We start from the raw sequence: 7,233 nt of genomic DNA, 5'->3' as shown, positions 1-7,233 counted from the left end.
TTGAACTCGAAAGTGGGAATTCTATATTGCATATAGGATTGAGTAGGGCAAGTTCTTGAACTCGGGCATCGGGGAACGGATTCGTGGTTAGGATAGACATATACCTAATTGCCTTGCTTGGTTGATTTACAGAAATTATAAATGCGTTCTTGTTGATTCTAACTCCATAGACATATAGGCGTTAGGTTAGCTTGAATAGGCGAGTAAGAACTCGACAGATTCTTATGAGCAATATTAACCCTGTCAACCAATAAGCTAGATAAATTAGTCGGTCAATTCAATTGAAGAATACAATAGGATTGTTAGATAGACCATAACCCTAGATCGTTTTCATTACATTGATATCATTAAAATCTGCTCTTTCTCTGTTCAAAGTTTATTATTTATATTTTTCTTATTTAATTAGTTGGAATAAAATATTTTTAGATTTAATTCTTGTTTAGATAATTAGGATAGTCTAATTTAGTTAATAGTTAATCATAAGTCCTCGTGGGTTCGACATCCGACTTTTAGTCACTTTATTACTCGACGACCGCGTATACTTGCGTGAGTGTGTTTGGTCGCAACAAGTTTTTGGCGCCGTTGCCGGGGACTTAGAAATTTGCTATTTTTCTAGATTAGACATTTTTTTTATCTATTCATGTTTTTTTATTATTTTATTTTAGTTAGTATTTTTTATTTATTTTAGCATGGCATCTTGGAATAAAAATTGTTCGAATGATGGTTATTCTTATTTTGATGATCCTTGTCCATATTGTGGAGGACCCCACTGGTGGAAAAATTGTCAGAATGTTCCCAGGAGCGAGTTGTGCGCACAATCTCAATCCTTTGAGTGGAATATTTGTAATATGTGTGGTGGTCAAGATGGCCATTGGGATGGTTGTCCTAATTTTGTTCATCCTTCTCTGAGCCCTTATTATGATCTTTCTAATGATATTTCTGAGTTTGATAGGGGCAATGAAGTGCAGGATATGGAGCCTGATGCATATATTAGGGATATTCTGAGGCAAGTAGCAGAGCAACAGGATGAACTCAAAAAAGATATGAAAAGAATGAGGGCAGCAATCACAAGAATGAAGGCCAATATGGAAGAATTGAATGAAGAGAGCGAGTACCAGCAAGAGAAAATTTTTGAAAAAGAGGAGATTTTGAGCCAAACTTGGCTGGCAGAACAGGCTGAAAAGTTAGAAATATATGAAGCTCAACATGAGGAACTTACTGATGGGATGAGACACTTTATAGAGGGAAGATCTAAACTGGGACAAGGGATCTATAAATTTGTCACTACTATTCACGACTTGCAAGATAAATTAAATGCAAAGGTTGTTGCGTCTATCGCCCAACAAAATAGTAATGAGTTGTCAGAAGCTGAAAAGGAGCTTATACGCCAAATTGAGGAGCTAAAAGTGGAGAGCCAATCATTCGAGCATATTTCTGTTGATGATGCCCATGTTGAGAAAAGTACACTAGAGCCATGCGAGGTAGCAGATAATGTTATATTTGAAGACTCTAATGTGTGCACATATGAGGATATAAATAGTAATACAATTCTAAAGTTGGGGCGTGTTGGTCCTCATTCTAAATATTTTTCGACATTGTATTTGGATGATGACATGGAAATCGAGTCATCTAAGCCTTTGGAGGAGTCAATGGAAGAGGAACATGATACCAATATTTTTGAATTTGTCATGCCAAAAAGTAAAAAATACATTCCTTATCTAAAGGCCGAGAAGTGTAGAGTGAAAAATTTATTACTTGGCCTGGTTATCTTTGTAGCCCCACCACTGGAGCATAGCCGCAAACTGGATGCCATGTTAGGGGCTCAATTCATAAGTTCGAGGTGGAGGCAAAAAGTGATTCACGTCGTGCCGCTACGTTAAATCAGGCGCTTGTTGGGAGGCAACCCAGCGTTACTGCTTTTTTTTATTTTTGTTTACTTTTTATTTTATTTTATTTTTATTATTTTGTAGTATTTATTTTTGTTTTGTAGGATTATGAGCATAGGAAGCAAAGCCATTAGAAGAGTGCAAAAGCGAGCTAGATGGTGAGGACTAAGTGTGGGGTGCCCACACAAAGGACGATGCCTGGGAGAAGTCTGAGTACCTCGTGAGCCGCTATTGCTTCGGCCTTTGGCCTACCAGGGAGTCTCGTTTACCCTCTTATTATTTATAATGTGCATTGAGGACATTGTAAAATTTTAAGTGTGGGGTGAGGAGATCGTTTGGATAAGTTTCTGTGCTATTTTAGCTTAGTTGTAGTACTCATTCTTAAGTGTAGTAGCTTTTGTGAAGGAAAAAAAAATGAAAAATTAGAAAAATTGGACTTTTCCCGACGATTGATCTCCTAGACAGTTTTCTTGAGGGATTAAAGTCTAAACAAAAATCCAAAATATATCTTTTAGCTTTCTTTAGGTAGTAATAATCCCCTGTGGTTTTTCTTTGTGCCTCGGTTCTTTTCCATGGGATGTAGTTTGAACCGGGTAATTTTTTTCTTTCCGAGTAGATTAGGAATTTAGGGAATAAAAGGAGCAAGAATGATGAACCTAGGCGCCCTTGACTTGTTTGATAGTAACATATTTATACTTTCGCATGTGTAGTATCTTCTGTATGATTTGAAATTATTGATGATGCCTTGTTAAAATGGATAGCATGTTTTGTGGCGCCTATTTCTCATTTTCTTGACTTGTGTTCACTTTGCGCTTAATGCTTAATATCTCGTGGCTCCGTGAATACTTGCATTACTTGAGAGTCGGAATGTAACCGTCCTTAATGAGTCATGTGCCATGTGTGGTGAGGTTTTTGTGTAGTCCATGTATTGTACTTGTGTCTAGAACTTGCCCGGTATGTGAGTTGAAGCGAAATTTTAGGTGATGCTCGGTTTGAAAAATAATTTTAGGCTTTCTTTGATCTTTTTGAGCTTATTGCTTATCACAAATAGAATCTATCCCTAGTTAACCCTTTTGAGCCTGTAGACATTTTATTTGGTACCCACATTACAAGCCTATACCCTTTTTATTCTTAATTGACATTGTTTTGATCCTTTTACCTCTTAAAGCACTTTAATTGTTAGATGAGTGCTAAAAGAAGTAAGAAGGGACTAAGTGTGGGGTGACTTTTGAGTGGAACCAATGAAAGAAAGAAGGGTGCACTTATTTTGTAAAATAATACACCACTAGCGGAAATTGAAAGAGAAAAAAAAAAAAAAGAAAGAAAAATATAAATGAATAAATTGTTATCTTGTTCTTGCTAGTGGATATGAACTAAAGTAGTGCTTAAAGAAAAAGGGACTGTTTTGGGGGTGATATTGTTTGTGAAATTGAAGTGGGGTTGAAAAAAAAAATGCTTAAAGTAATTTTGTGATGTATTAAAGTGCTTAGGAGGGTGAGTCACTATTCCTTAAATATATCCTACCCGTCCCTTAGCCCACATTACAACCATGAAAAAGTCCTAATTGATTTTAGATCGAGCGAGCTTACATTAGTAGAGATTTACATTAAGGGCAAGCCTATGGTACTAATTTCATGCATGTGACTTCTTTGTGAGAGTGAGCGATTTTCTTTGATATATGTGAGTCATTAAAATATATTTGATCATGAGATTCGAATGTGTGGATTGAACTCGCTCTCTTGTTCTTGTTGTGAGGGCACATGGTTTCACGAGGGATAGGTAACGTTATTAGACTTCTCTATGATGTTGGGTGTTCAAGCCATGAGTACATAGTGACATTGAGTCGGTTTTTGAGGTTAGGGTTGTTGTGAGCATGTTGTCTTTGTTCGAATATGTTTAAAGAAGGGCATAAGTAAAGGGAAGTGTATGTGATGCATAGTCTAGAGCCTAATTATTGCAAATAACCATGGTCATAGGTGCAGTGTGCTTTGAATGATAAGAGCTTAATTTTGTTTCGTCTACTATATGATGGTTTGTTCGAGGACGAACAAAGGTTTAAGTGTGGGGTAGTGATGTTTGGCATATTTCGATATGTGTTGATGTTACTTTACCCATGTTTTAACCGCTTCTTGATGTTATTTGATCTTTAAAATGCCCAACATGGTTTAATTATTGGTTTTATGACTAATTGAGTTGTGTGTGGTGAATTAGGGTGTTTGGAGTGCAAAAATATGAATAAAAGGTGCTCTAGGTAGAGGAAGAGAGATTGGATGCGTCGCATCCAATCTAGAAAAAGATCAGATTTCATGCACCCTTAGCAGTGAAGTCGGCCCATAGCGTCCACCGTAGCATCCGAAGCTGAGAAGTGGAGGACGAGGTGGATGCGAAGCATCCACCGTAGCATCCGAAGCTGAGAAGTGGAGGACGAGGTGGATGCGACGCATCCACCCTAGCATCAATCCCTGAAGCTGATTTGGATTAGAAATAGGAGAACTTTGGCCCACGACTTTGGTACGCAATATATAAGCCAAAAACGCCTCTTTTAGGTCATCTAACATATTGGGAAGAGGAAAAAAGCCACGAAAAAGCTGTGGAGGCCGGAATTCATCGAGTTTCATCTTTCTCCCACCAAACTTAGTAATTTTTATGTTTCTTTATATGATTTGTTGTTTGGCTACCATGTCTATGTGGAGCTAAACTTCACGTTCTAGGGTTGTGGTTCTTTCATGACTATTGTTATTCGGATATTGATTTTGACTTCTTGATTTATCATATTAGTTTATTTATTCAATCTTGCACTTAATTATTTAATTGCTTGATCACCAATTGAATATTATCTACGAATCTAGAATTGAACTCGAAAGTGAGAATTCTATATTGCATATAGGATTGAGTAGGGCAAGTTCTTGAACTCGGGCATCGGGGAACGGATTCGTGGTTAGGATAGACATATACCTAATTGCCTTGCTTGGTTGATTTACAGGAATTATAAATGCGTTCTTGTTGATTCTAACTCCATAGACATATAGGCGTTAGGTTAGCTTGAATAGGCGAGTAAGAACTCGACAGATTCTTATGAGCAATATTAACCCTGTCAACCAATAAGCTAGATAAATTAGTCGGTCAATTCAATTGAAGAATACAATAGGATTGTTAGATAGACCATAACCCTAGATCGTTTTCATTACATTGATATCATTAAAATCTGCTCTTTCTCTGTTCAAAGTTTATTATTTATATTTTTCTTATTTAATTAGTTGGAATAAAATATTTTTAGATTTAATTCTTGTTTAGATAATTAGGATAGTCTAATTTAGTTAATAGTTAATCATAAGTCCTCGTGGGTTCGACATCCGACTTTTAGTCACTTTATTACTCGACGACCGCGTATACTTGCGTGAGTGTGTTTGGTCGCAACAGGTGGCAGCATCTTTGTGGAAGAACCTAAGACGCTATTTGAACGATTATGGCAATCCGAGATACTAGAGCACCAACCACCGCCCTAATAATTGTAGATTTGGCAACTTGGTTACGATAAAGATGAAAAGAAGATGAATAATAGAAGAATAAGAAGAAGTAAAAGTAACTAACATCAATGGTGATGATCCAGCTGCGAAGTCCCGTGTGCCATATCCCCGATCAAGATGATATGCCGGGGGACTCCCGTCAAGGCACACTGTTAGTGACTCGAAATCAAATTAAATAATTAGTATACAATTCTGCATGTCATTCTCTTTTCTCTGTTGCTTAATGTATTGTGCAGTCAACTATATTATTAATTGGTATACTAGTTTGCATGTGATTCGCTTTACTCTGTTGCTTAATGTACTTTGCAGTAAATATTATACCTGCGCCTTCAGCAGTGGCGCTGTGAAGTATGGTGATGTTGACCATCAGTTCCTTTTGGGCCATTATAGTTGTCAACATTGCTAGCAAAACTAATAAGTATCTGGTTGCCGTCCTGCAAAATATTCAAATAATTAAGCAGATATTGGTTCGTGCTTATAATATTGCATGTGTAAAGATTCGTTCTATTAAAACAACGGATTGCCAAGTTTTAGCTAGCTAAAACAATGAAGAAGAAAAAAGAGTATAAGCCAAAACAAGAAGAAAGAGATGCAAAGAAAAATAGAATGAAAGAATACATTTGTTCTTCTTATAAAGGCTGATCCGAGAAAGCAAGTGAGTGAAATCTTTTCCTTTTCGAAAGAAAGAAAAATTGCCAGTAACTAGAGGTGAATGACTTGGTCTGATAGTTCATCCCTATTTATAATGCCAATGCCAGTAACTATTTTGCTTGCTTCCAGGCTAGGGTTCTAAAATGTAACGAAAATAAAATATCTATGTTGGGAGAATAGCTCTTCTCAAACAAATCACATGGTTTTCCCTTACCATATTTGGCAGTAGAAATTAATATTTTCCATAACCATCTTCTTTTCTTGGCAGTGAAATTTTTCTCTCTTCACTTCTTTTATCTTCTTCAAACAATCACATGGGTTGCTCTTGCTAATAACTGGCAGTAGAAATTAAACATCCTATAACCTTTTTCTTTTGTTGGTGCTATTTGGCAGAGCAGTAGTAATTATAATTTCCCATAACCTTCTTTTCTTGGCAGTGAATAATAACTCTCTTTACTTCTTGTTTTCTCCCTTTGAACAGTTCACATGGTTTAATCTTGCTATTTGGCAGTAGAAATTAATATTTTCCATAACCCTCATATTTTCTTGGCATTGAAATCTTTTTTCTCTTCACTTCTTTTATCTTCTTCAAACAACCACATGTATGAGTCAAAATCTTCCTTTAGAATATTTAAACCAAGATAATACTAAGGGAAGTGTCACACCCCTTTTTTCCCCCAAAAGATAAATGTGTTATTGTTTGTGGGTTAAAGAGTTTTTTCAATTAAAGTGATAATTTTTTAAATAGGGATTATTTTATTTACAGAGTCGCCACTTGGAATTGATTTTTTGCCGGTGTTCCAAGTCACCTTTTATTTGAATCCCTAGTCAAAGGAAGGTTTGACTCCTTTATTATTGGTCTGCAAAAACAAAGTCCGGATAAGGAATTCTGTTGACCGAGGAGAAGGTGTAAGGCATTCTCCGAGTCCCGTGGTTCTAGCACGGTCGCTTTATTGACTACAACTTGGCTTAAGTTAATTTTGGATAAACTGTGATTTATTTATTTCCACGTTTTATCTATCCGCTTTTAATTATTAAAATATAAAATTATCTTTGAAACAAATCACGTGTGTGAATCCGTTTTGTTTATTGTGCCGAAATCATGTTACGCGTACGTGTACACAATTAATAATATTTTTATTATATAAGATTGTTTTTGCCCAAAGTTG

At 36.2% G+C, this 7,233-nt stretch overlaps 1 long non-coding RNA gene across 1 annotated transcript; it reads right to left on the bottom strand.

The window, feature by feature from the left end:
• Window positions 1–5,297: 5,297 nt before the first annotated feature.
• On the bottom strand, window positions 5,298–6,202 carry LOC104090201 (uncharacterized). The gene is made up of 4 exons (XR_011410399.1): window positions 6,032–6,202; window positions 5,735–5,847; window positions 5,478–5,562; window positions 5,298–5,388 (listed from the first exon to the last, which is right to left on the bottom strand). It is a non-coding gene; the product is annotated as an uncharacterized lncRNA (long non-coding RNA).
• Between the last annotated feature and the right edge of the window lie 1,031 nt (window positions 6,203–7,233).

Source organism: Nicotiana tomentosiformis, chromosome 8 (assembly GCF_000390325.3).
Source record: "Nicotiana tomentosiformis chromosome 8, ASM39032v3, whole genome shotgun sequence".
Taxonomy (NCBI): Eukaryota; Viridiplantae; Streptophyta; class Magnoliopsida; order Solanales; family Solanaceae; genus Nicotiana; species Nicotiana tomentosiformis.
The sequence above is the reverse complement of the archived record's forward strand: the minus strand, read 5'-3'. Positions and strand labels throughout refer to the sequence as shown.